Source organism: Sturnira hondurensis, unplaced genomic scaffold, assembly GCF_014824575.4.
Source record: "Sturnira hondurensis isolate 20B ecotype Veracruz unplaced genomic scaffold, ASM1482457v3 Scaffold0020237, whole genome shotgun sequence".
NCBI lineage: Eukaryota > Metazoa > Chordata > Mammalia > Chiroptera > Phyllostomidae > Sturnira > Sturnira hondurensis.
The window spans coordinates 1078640-1090964 of NW_028092868.1; the positions used below are offsets into that span (position 1 = coordinate 1078640).

The following is a 12325-nucleotide window of genomic DNA, read 5'->3' on the forward strand; positions in this document are numbered from 1 at the left end:
GACCACCTTGAAGAACTCCAGGGACACCACTTACACTGGGTTCTATGAAAACGGTGCCCCCTGGAGTTGTTCAAAGAGGGAACTGACCATCCCGATTAGAATGCAAATTCCTTGAGAGCAGCTCTGAGTCCAGCTCTACTCTCCGCTGTCTCTCTGCTTCTAGCACTGACTCCGGCACAGTCTGCAAGTGTTCTAAAAATTCCTTTCTGTTCTCTACATCTCAGCTCCCTTGTAGAGGAAGGTGTGGGGGAGTAATCATTCTGGACTCTACCATTCTTCACCACCCATTCACTTGTTTATTCATTCCAATCCACAAATATCTGAGTACCTACGATCTGCTAGGTGCCGTTCTAGGGGGTCTGAGCTATATCAGTGAAGAAAAGGTAGAAATCTTTGCCCTCATGAAGTTTACAGTTTAGCAGGATGGGGATGGGGCGTGGGTGAGACACTGACATGTCATGCCTACGGAGGTTAGACGGTGTGGTAGGGGAAATGAATGAAGGAAAGAGGTGGTCAGAGTGAGATGTGCTCTTTTTAAATAATGTGATCAGGGGCACTCATCTGAGAAGGAGACATCTGAGTAAGGTCTTGAAGGAGGTGAAGAAGTGAGCCAGATGGAGAGCTCACCCCTGCAAGGGCCTGGAGGCCACTTGCCTCCTCCCAGAAGAAAACAGAAGCCAGCCTCAAACCATGAAGGGACACAGTGAAAAGTCTCAGGCCTATCCCCAGGAGGAAACAAGGGAAAAATGGAAGAGGGGGTTTTAGGAACTTGAACTTCGATACCAAGTAGCAAAAAAAATTCAGCTCTTATTATCTGGCAAAGACAACGTGAGAATGGCATTGCACTGAGAGCCAGGGATGGCCAGCCTCCACCCAGCGAAACAATGGGGGAAGTGGGGCTGAGGAAGTGAAACTCATGAGCCAGAAGACTTGGAAGGCCTGCCCCACCCAAGCACAGCAGCTCTGGACAGAGGGCTGGATGCCCAGCCCCCAGCCCCGGCCTTCCCACTGCTCCATTCTGGCCCTGGCACCTTTGGTGGGCCACCCCTATCACCTGCCCTCTCCCTGTGTTCCTTGAACTCATCAAACACAGTTCTATTTCAGGGCCTTTACATTTGCTCTTGTCTCTACCCTAGACCTCTAGAGGCAGAGATCTAGGGTAGAGATCTCTGACATTCACTGTGACCTCAATCCTGTTCTCAAAGACCTCTTTGCCTCAGAGGTCTTCCTTGTGCATCTTGTACTTTAAAAATAGCTCACCACCACTCTCACCCTGTTCCCCTCCACCCCCCACCCTGATTTCCACAAGCTAATATCCTGTTATATATCAATGCACTGGCTGTGTCTTAAGGCAGTAGAGAGTGAGCTCAACGGGGCCAAGACTCGTCTTCATCACCGTGTGGACAAAAAGGGGCCACATATTAAACCTCATCAGCTCAGCAGCGGTCTGCATGGCAGCCTAACAAACTCAGAGACCTAAAGCTACCACATAGGATGGTCTGCAGTTAAAACTTTCTGACTAAAAGCAGATCATGTCGTGTCCTAGGCTAGAATGTTCCCTGACAAAAGCCCATCTTTAGCTTGACTGAGCCTGTCTATCACCTTTGCGCATCTATGATAACACACCTTTGGAATGCCAAGATAATTTCCTTTTTTCGGACCCCTCAAAGCACAAGCAGGGCACTAGAGGAAAGACCACAAGCCCCCTCATTGTTATTGTTATCATGTTCATTGTTGACTGTTANACCAATGCACTGGCTGTGTCTTAGGGCAGTAGCAGGTGAGCTCAACGGGGCCAAGACTCGTCTTCATCACCGTGTGGACAAAAAGGGGCCACGTATTAAACCTCATCAGCTCAGCAGCGGTCTGCATGGCAGCCTAACAAACTCAGAGACCTAAAGCTACCACATAGGATGGTCTGCAGTTCAAACTTTCTGACTAAAAGCAGATCATGTCGTGTCCTAGGCTAGAATGTTCCCTGACAAAAGCCCATCTTTAGCTTGACTGAGCCTGTCTATCACCTTTGCGCATCTATGATAACACACCTTTGGAATGCCAAGATAATTTCCTTTTTTCGGACCCCTCAAAGCACAAGCAGGGCACTAGAGGAAAGACCACAAGCCTCCTCATTGTTATTGTTATCATGTTCATTGTTGACTGTTAACCATCCCGTACCCACCTGTGTGAAAGAGGTATGTGTCTATCATTTTGTGATTTTATCCAATCCCAGAGGCCCCCCCTTCCCTCTTTGTTTCCTCCCGCCTCCCTAATCCGTCATCGATGGATTTCATGTAACCCCCTTATGCCACCTCTTTTGACTGTAATGTTTGAAATAAGATGCCAAACTGCCGATTTCCAGAGCATTTCTTCAATCTGTCAAGGTTTTGCTTCTGAGCAATTGCCATCAGTCTGACTCAAATAAATTCATAAAAATTCTTGCAGGTTTGGACATTTCTTACAGCCCTAATCCAATTGTGTTTTGTTTTGTTTTGTTTTTAATGGTAGCAGCATGGTTCACTAAGCTGTGCCTTAGTACAGGCTCTGGGGCTTGCCTGTGGTGCTCTTGGTGCGCAAAGCCCGGCCGTTCTGCCAGTTCTTTCTGAGCAGTGACACCAGGAACTTGACAGTGAAGTGGATGTTGCACACAAGCTCAGCATCTGTCATCTTTACATGGCCACCAGCCACTTCGAGACACAGTGCTTTCTTCGTCTGGGACTTAATTGTGAATGTCACTTCACCGACTCTGGCCACCATGTTCTCATTGTGGCTCAACAGGGAAGGGAACTTGATTCAGGCCTGGGCCCAGGCTTCATGGGATCTTCTTGATCAGAGACTCTGAAGCCAAAAAGGTGTCATACTTCTTGGCCAGCTGATTGACCAGTTTCTCATTCTTGTTGATTTTCTTCAGTGCCTTGATGTCCACATGGGGGAATGTCCATGGCCTTGGCCTCATCACAGCGTTGCTGGTCCCCCAGAACACACACAGAGAACTTGGAGTAGGGCGTGGACCTAAGCCTGACGGTGCCTGAGAAGCATCTGCCCTTCTCTAAGGGTCATAGTTCTTCGAGCCGTCTGCAGCTCCACCCAGCTTGCACTGGCTCCCAGGCAGGACTTCCTGCTCCACCTCGTAGCGGGGGTCAAGGGAGATCTGCTGCTCGTGATTCCTCGTGCTGCAAAAACTGGAACAGAACTCCAATTGCCTTTATAAGTAGAAAATATTTGGATAGGGGGAAGAAGATGTGAGACACAAGGAGAAGGCTGTGTGACCACGGTGGCAGGGATTGGAGTGGTGCATCTACGAGCCGCGGGTGGCAGACGCCTGCCAGAAGCTAGGAAACGGGAAAGGATCTTTTCCTACAGCCTTCGAAGGGAGGAAGGCACTACTGACACCTAATTTCTGACTTCTAGTCTCCAGAACCGCAAAAAAAATTTCTGTCTGAAGCCAGTCGGTTTGTGGAGCTTTATTAGGGCAGCCCTAGGAACTAATGCGCCAGTGTTATCTGGAACTCCAGTCCCGTAAGTGGCCAAAAATGGATCACTGCATTTGCTGGGTGCCCATCTGTGGAGGACCCCAGCCACAGTAGACATGTCCCTGCCCTCAAGGAGCTAGTGAAGAACACACGATTTACAGCTTGTTTACAGCTTGCAAAGATTTCCCTGCCCATTCTCGAAACAGCATCTTCCAGAAAGAGGAAGCGATGGACCTGCAGTGAAGCAAGCTGACATTGTGAAGGCACATGCTGACTCAGTGGAAAAGGCCTCAAGTCCCAGGTCACAGGAAGTCATCACAGAGCGGCCCTGACTGACGCAAACATAATGCCAGTCATGTATGTCATTACAAATGTCCTCATTACATTTTCAAAAAGCAAAAGAAACAGGTAAAATTAATTTTAATATTTTATTTAACCCCAACTATCCAAATCACCTTTTCATATAGTATAATCATTATAAAAACTGTTGAGGTAGTTTTATTCTTATTTCATACCAAGTCTTCAAAATCCAGATGAGCACAGTACACCCCAGTTCAGACCAGTCGAGTTCCAAGCGCTCCATGGCCACATGTGCTAGAGGCCACCGCACTAGACAACGCAGTCGTAGAGGCTTCCAGGCACACTGACTGGGCTTAACATAGGCCCACAGACCTCTAGGGCTTTGTCAACGAGCTTTGGAAAGCCCCTTCATTTCCCTGAGACTATGAGCTAACATTTGAGTCCATGTGCTTTTCCCTCAGGAGAGGATTGATATTTCTACTGGATTTCAAAGTGGTCTGGGCTCTTCCAAAGGGTTAAGAACCCCTGCAGTGGTTACAGACTTACAGGCTGAAGTCGGAGCCTGGCTCCTTCCTTTTATGGTCCAGGAATCTGTGGACAGAGAAGCAGGGTGCCTTATTCAAAGGATCATATCCAGGTCTAGGAAGGTTCAAGCATACTGGTTAGGAGTATGGGTTCAAAGGACCATACTGCTTTGTGATGCAGTTTGGACTAAAAGCCATGGTTCGAGGCTCTGTTAGTCCCCCACCCACCCCCACTGCTCATGTTCCCAGTCCTTGAGGGCAACTGAGATTCTTGTGATATCAGCAGTGGGGAAGGCATAGTTGGCGGAACCAAAGTCTGCAAGCAGCAGTTTCCACAGTTTCGTGTGCCCACAAGTGTGACACATTCTTCTGCACTTATCTTTTATGTCATATGAGTTTCCACAGAAAGAACTTTTCCTCTTTTTTTTTCTTTTTTGCTCTTGTCCCATCTTCCTCATCAGGAGCCTAGCAAGTGACCTCTGTAAGTGACCCCCTTGCCACTCAGAGAGAGGCTCCCAATAGAAACACTTTACCCCCTCATTGAGGGTGGACCTACACTGAAGGCTCCTTTACAATGGGAGTCCACAGATCTGGCTGGTCATCAGAATCACCTGGGAAGGGAGGAGTTGGGGAGTCAGACCCACACACCTGAATCCCTGGGAAAAGGGCCCAGGAATCCGCTACTGAGAGGCGGATCCGTTTGTGTTTACCTTTGGATGTGTTTCTTTGCCCTAAGGACGTGGCCTGGCAGAGTGAGAGCTGGGCTTTGACGTCACCTGAATTTCGAAGCTGCCTTCCTCTCACTTTCCAGCTCTGAGACTTTGGGCAATTTTTGTTTTCACTTCTCTGAGTCTCCATTTCCTTACCTGCAGAATGGAGATAACATGAGATTAAATCACCTGCAGCTGTTAAGAGCCTTGCTTTCCTCCCTTGCAGATTCCAGCCTCCTGGTCCTCGCCCTTGCCTTCCCAGCCACCGCCAACCGACTCCCCATTCTCCCCCATGTGACTGGGAAGTTTCTTTCAAGAATGTGGTCTAGTGGCTTGAAGAAAAACCAGATGTTTCAGACACTGGCATATTTAGGGTGAAGACACTTCCTTGAGTTCCTCCTAAGATGCCAAAATAAAGACAACCATAGCTATCCCCCAGAGGATGGAAAAGAATATTCCTGAAACCAATTTCAGAGTCTTGACAGGATCCAAAGGAACACTACAGATTTCCCACAAAGTCAGTGGCTGGAATCCTGCAATTTCCTTCCACAGAATGTTAGTGTTGACTCATTTAGAGATGATGTACTTTTTTAAAGTCCATAAACTTTCAAGGAAGAAATGGTTTCAGAAAGTCCCTTATTGAATTACTCTGCAAGATCCTCCGAGGGGGCCGGCCCAGCTCTAGCAGTCCTGGCCTCCCAGAACATCTGACATCTACACCGTCTTCCACTGCCCTGCCTCAGACCTCCACTCCACGTCGGCCAGGCTCCTCCTGGTGGCTGAACACCACCAAACCACGCTAGCCTGGGTCCTCATCACCACGAGTGCCTTCTTGTCCTCCCCACCCATTCTCATCCTTCAAGTTCTACCTCCTCAGAGAAATTTCCAGGTCTCCCCAGGTCCCCAAATTTGCAGGCTCCTTCTTCTGAGTTCCCAAAGTCTTAGTTACCGGCACTTCCTCCCTGACCTCTTTACTGGGAGCTGACTGGCAGCCTGGGTTCTTAGGCAGGGCCCAGTGCAGGGGCCCTGAACAAAAGAAGTGCTCTATAAAGCTTTACTTGTTGCTTTATTTGATAAGCCTTCCAAGGGGTGGGAGTGGAAATTCAAATTAACTTAGGGTCTAGTCTAAATTGTATCAGCCCTGCATGACTTGGTTTAGGTCAAGTCCTAGTCTAAATTGTATCAGTCTGAGACCTGCATGACTTGGTTTAGGTCAAGTCCCATTGAACCTGAAGCTGCAAAAGAGGAAACAAGAGTTTCAACAAAACAGCCTAACCACAGTGTGCACATATCTTGTTTGTTATCTGCAGTGACGCTTTTGGTTTCAGACACAGAAGCCTATTGCAAGATTAGTTTTCTGGTCCAGGAACTAGATCTCTGCTATTAGATCAGCTGGAGACAATGAGGATGAGCCTCTACTCAGAGTTTAGGACCTGTCACTTTCAGAAAAACTTTTCCGTAAACGGGCTTCTTTTCAGCAAAATGAATCACAAAGTCAAAGAGAAAGCATATTGAGAAGGAAAAAAAAGTTCTGCCCAGGGTGTGTTTTCCTGAGTCATTAGCTTGTTTTATTTCATGGAAATACTATTGAATTGTGTAACTTTTCCCGTTGGTTGCTAGAAAGCTCAGAGTTAGTCCTGTGACCCTCCAAAATGAGGATGTCTATTTCTGTATTAGCCTCTTCACTGGCTCCATTTTGTGTTATCTTCACTTTTTCTCTATTTTTATCACCAACCTGCTGAAATTTGTCTTAAGTCCTACTTAGAATAAGGAGGTGGGTAAGAGAAGGAAAAAAGTGGTCCTTGCCCTTGAGGAATCAACACTAGATAAGTAAGGAAATAAGTAACACAAAAGGAAGTTAACATTTATTTAGCACTTACACAAGGCAGTAGGGTATATACCATCTCACTAAATTCTCCAAAAGTCTCAACAGGTAAGTAAGCACAGAACTGTTTTCCTCAAATTGAAACTAGAAAAGTTGGCGTTTTTGCTGCCTGTCACTACAAGAACCAATAAGTAGAGACAAGGATTGGATCTTCATGGGTGTTTTATTCAGATGTCAGCCATCTGAGAAGATGGCAAATTCTTTAACCTCAAAGACCATCTTAACATCTCGAGCCAAACTTTTTTATAAGGAGAAGGAAAGGGTAGGTAAGGGGTTTGGGAAAAGGGTAATCAAATAAGATTCACAGTCCTGTCACAATTTTCCTAGTATATCTGCTGATCAACTCTACCTGAGTCACTTCCCTCCCTGGAACACAGTGGCTCAGAAACCATCTCCACTGCTTCCACACTCCCGGGGGCACAAAGGCTGAACTACTCGTAGACGTCTTAGAGTCAGGAGGTCCTGCACTCCAGTTCCTGGAACAACAGTTTTCCACATGCATTAATCACCTAAGCCTATCAACTATGACTGAAGCTAAAATCTTTAACTCTCAAGTTTCCCTATCAAAATTACTTTTATAGATGGGAAAGAGAAGCCAACAGAGTCACGAGACCAAGATCACACAGTTGCCAAATAGCATGTCTGGGACCCAAACCCAAGTGCAGGTGATAACAAAGCTTGGGCTCAGAGGCACAGTATTTACAATCAGATGTTAGGGGCCAAAAGCAAAGCGCTGCATTGGTTTTCACAGAGAATCTGTGGAGGTGCCAGCAGTAACTTCAGGCTAGCCTGCTCTACAAAATGCAAATGTCTTTCACTCAAACAGAGAACATTATTACTAGGTTCATAGTATGTTGGCAGTATTAACAACTACCTTAAAAAGCAAAGCATGTGCCCTGGATGGTGTAGCTCAGTGGATTGAGCACAGGCCTATGAAGCAAAGGGACGCCGGTTCAATTTCCAGTCAGGGCACATGCCTGGGTTGCGGGCCAGGTCCCAGTGGGGGACACATGATAGGTCACCATGCATTGATGTTTCTCTCCCACTCTTTCTCCTTCCCTTCCCCTCTCTCTTAAAATAAATAAACAAAATATTTTTTTAAAAAAGTAAAGTACCTGAGGGTCCCAATGCTAATGCTCCCAACTTCCCCTCAAACCCAGGCTTCAGGGAGGACACAGGGACTGCACACCTCTGAGGGCAAGGACAGTGTCTCATTGTTGACACCGTGCAGATGAAGACAGCTATACTCAAACCCACGAAATTGTATCCTGATCACACACATAACACACGGAGACACATTCAGACCCCACAGATTTCTATAGAGGCACCTGCCTTTTCCATTATAGCACTGCTCACAGATGTGGTCTACAGTTTTTCAAATTTCAATAAAAAGGGAAAAAATAGTAAGCTGGCTACTTTATTTACAGAAATAACAAATTAAAAACAGAACTGTCCAACTTGATTTGGGGGGCAAATCCAAAATGTGTAGGGAAGGCAGCAGGCTGGATGACCACAGGAGTTGATGTTGCAGTCTTACTTCAAGGGCAGTCTAGAAACAGTATTCCTTGTTTCTGGGAGACGACAACCTTTTTTTTCTTTTTTCTTTTAAAGGCATTCAACTGATTGAATGAGGCACACACTATGGGAGGTAATCTGCTTTATTCAAAGTTGACAGATTTGAATGTTAATCTCATCTTCAATGGACTGATTGTTTGTATCTTCCAAAAAGTCATATAATGAAACCCTAAAGTGTGATGGTATTAGCAGGTGGGGCCTTTGTGAGATAATTAGATCATGAGGGTGGACCCTTCATGAATGGGACTCGTGCCCTTATAAGCAGAGGCCAGAGAGCTAGCTCATTCTTTCCACCAAGTGAAGACACAGTCAGAAGACGGCTGTCTGCAACCTGGAAGAGGGCTCTCACCAGAACCCAACCTAGCTGACGTCCTGACCTCAGGCTGCCAGCCTCCAGAATGGTGAGTAATACATTTCCATTGTTTTTAACTCTCTATGGCACTTTGCTATAGCAGCCTAGACAAAGACATCTAAAAAATACCTTCCCAACAATATCTAGACTGTTGTTTGACCAAGTAACTGGGTGCCTAGCCAAGCTGACACACAAAATTAACCATCTTGGGCACTTAACTAGTTTTGTGACTTGGGCCTCAGTGACAATACCTGCTTTGTAAAGTTGTTGGGAGGGTCCAACAAGGTGCACACATGAGTCTGCTTCGCACAGTGTCTGGCACACGGTGAGTGGGGAAGGTCAAAGTGGGGCCCCTGGCAGCAGTGTATGAAGGGGCCAGGCCTCTGGACTTCCACACAAGTGGCAGTGGCAGTTGAACCACCTCACCAAACAGGGAAATGCACTCTGCCAGCTCTGAGAGCCACATGGGAGCAGGGACACATCATCATGACCCATACTTTCTGGGAACACAAAAGCCACAGTTGTCAGCTGCCTCTCTCTAGATGACCTGACCATAAGGTCTTTTGAGCTCTAAGCTGAGAGCACTGATGCAAGTAATGCACCAACTGAAGGGGAACAAGATTCCATCCCAAGGGCCAGCCCAGTGACCTGTCTCTGTGTCTTTTGGCACCCTACAGGAAGGAGCAGGCCATCAGATACATGTATTCAGGAAAGGTGAGGAAATCCAAGATGGAAAAGGAGTGAGTGGAAGCTACACTAACCTCCTCCAAGGACCAATCTGGAATTACAACTAAATTGTGAAGAAATCATCTGGAATAAACAACTGAACAATAGCAGGAGAGAAGCCTTATAACCACGGACAGAGAGAAGAAACCGCTTCACCACAACATGACTGATACAGAGTGCGGAAAAGATGCGAGAGGGCTGGCTGGATTTCCACTGGCGGCAGCTGAAGTTCTGGAGGAATATTTCAGTAGCCAGGGGATGCCCCTGAGAAGTGTGGGAGCCCTAGCTGGGCTCCTCAGCCTACAGCACTGGAGCCTGAAAAGTACACAGGTAACATCCAGCTGTGAAAAGCAGCGGGATTTTTCTTTGCCAGAGATAGATGGTTGGAGAAGCAAAGAGTAGTTTAAAAGGCCAACACACAAATATTCATATGCAGCCACTTACCTGAGTTCCAGCAAAGGCGGAGGACAGAGTGGACTAGAGACAGTTGAGAGACTGGAGATGGTGGCTTTGGAGAGAACTGAGAAAGCAGCTGCCAGGATTGCTGTGCTGAGTCATTCCCCATACTGTAGGAGCCATCTTGTTCAGGCAGAGCACTCCTTTCCAAGTGGAATCAGCCTGAAAGGAAGCAGAAATACTCTGCCCCACCCTGTGGAGCTTAAGCCTTGCTGCTGACTACACAGTGACTAGATTAACAACTGAAGGAGGGGGCAGCAGACTGGTAGATCCCTGGTAATCTTCTTATGGCCAGACTGGAATACCATCTGACGTCACCAGAGGCAGATCTATAAAGGAAAAACAGTGGTAAATACAAGATGCTACCAAGTCGAAATCCACTGAGTTCTACTCCATGATTTGTGATATTTTCTTTCTTGCATAGCTTTTTAAGATTAATTTCTTATCCTTCAAGTTTGTGGATATTAAGTCACTAGATTTTATATTATAGTCTATTTCAATTCTCATAATTTTCTCCTCCATTCTCTCACTGTATTTTACTTTCTTCTTTACTCTTATTATTTTAGTTTCAAGTTTTGTTTTCTCTCTTGCTACAACTTTTTCCCATTCTGTACTCTTATTATTTCTTCCCCATCCAGCCTCTCAAAACCAATTTTCTTATTTTTCCTGCTCTTAAAATACCTATATTCTCTCTCTACCTTTATCAATCTATATTTGTTTGTTGTAGATAAAGTAGTTGTTCAATTTTTTCAATTTTATCTCACTTTTCAATTTTATATCTAAATCTTCAATATTTTTGTATTTCAAATCTCAAATTTTACTATTCCCCACCCCTACTCCATTCTGCCTTCATCCTGTCCTTTATTTTTTTTTTTTGTCTCACACTTTAACTTTTCCCTGTCTTAGTCTGGTTTTCATTCTTCACTCTTAGTATTTCATCTCTCTCTGTCAAAATCACTTCCCTTTTCTCAAGATATCTCTTAAGCTTTTTTCCTTTCTTTTTTTCCTCTTATTCCCATCCCACCTATATTAATCTTAGCTCATTTGTTATTGACAGTGCTGTGGTGGATCTGTTTCTCCAATTTAGTTCCTTTTTATTATTATTTTTCCTTCTCTTTTTCTCATTTAAAAAAATTTCTGCTTAAACCTAATTCTATATGCTTCCTTTCTTACTCCACTCTGCCTTCTTCATTCTCTTTTTTATTTATGATGTAAATTTTACTTTCTCTGTTCATATTGCTCTGATTCCTTCCTCTCATTTTTGCTGCTCCCTCTACACTATCAAAATCATTTTTCTTTCATTTAATCATCTCATATTTGCTTCTCCTTCCTTAAAATATTCTTACTGTCTTTACATCCTTATTGATACTGGTTCATTTGCTGTTGATAGTGGGATTGTGGGTGAAAGTTATTTTTGCAGGTGTGGGTTTTTCTGGACTGTGTGGTTTTGTTCTGGAAGCACCTGCACAACAGCATATAATATTTGGTGGGTGTAGTGACCCTCAGTCAGTCAGCTGGAGAAAAATACCCACCAAAGAATGGCCCAACATTCAAAACCCAATTACATCCAGAGAGTCAACATAAACTGCATACAGTGCATCCCAAAATCACTAGGTTTGGGAGATCAAGGAAACTGCACCACTACATCCCACAGGTCTCCTACCATAGAAATTCACACCACAAAGACATGGAGTCAAAGCAGATAAATTTAAGAAGTATAAACACAAAAAAAGTCTTCCTTAAAATGGGGAGACAAAGAAATACTCCCCAATTGAAAAGAAAGGATGAATCCCCAGAAAGCGTGCTAAATGAAATAGAGACAAATAAACCATCAGACACTGAGTTTAAAAAAAATGGTTATATGGAAGCTCAATGAGCTCAGTGAGAATTACAAAGAACTACAGGGAAGCTACAAGGAACTTACTGCAAACTATATCACCATGAAAAAAGACATAGAAACTATCCATAAAACTCATGAGGAAATGAAGGATACAATTTCTGAATTGAAGAACACAGTAGAAGGAATTAAAAGCAAGCTAGATGAAGCAGAGGATCAAATCAGTGAGCTGGAGGAGAAGGTAGAAAAATATTCCCAGACAGAACATACAAGGAAAAAAGACAAAAAGAATGAAAAGGGACCCCGGATGGTGTGGCTCAGTGGATTCAGTGCTGGCAGGTGAACCAAAGGGTTGCTGGTTCAATTCCCAGTCAGGGTACATGCCTGGATTGTGGGCCAGGTCCCCAGTAGGGGGCACATGGGAGGTAACCACACACTGATGTTTCTCTTCCTCTCTCCCTCCCTTCCCCTCTCCAAAAAGAAATAAAAT

General features: G+C 45.1%; 1 pseudogene; it reads right to left on the bottom strand.

Annotated features, from left to right (window-relative positions):
- Positions 1-2492: 2492 nt before the first annotated feature.
- On the bottom strand, positions 2493-3528 carry LOC118975354 (60S ribosomal protein L10a-like; annotated as a pseudogene).
- Between the last annotated feature and the right edge of the window lie 8797 nt (positions 3529-12325).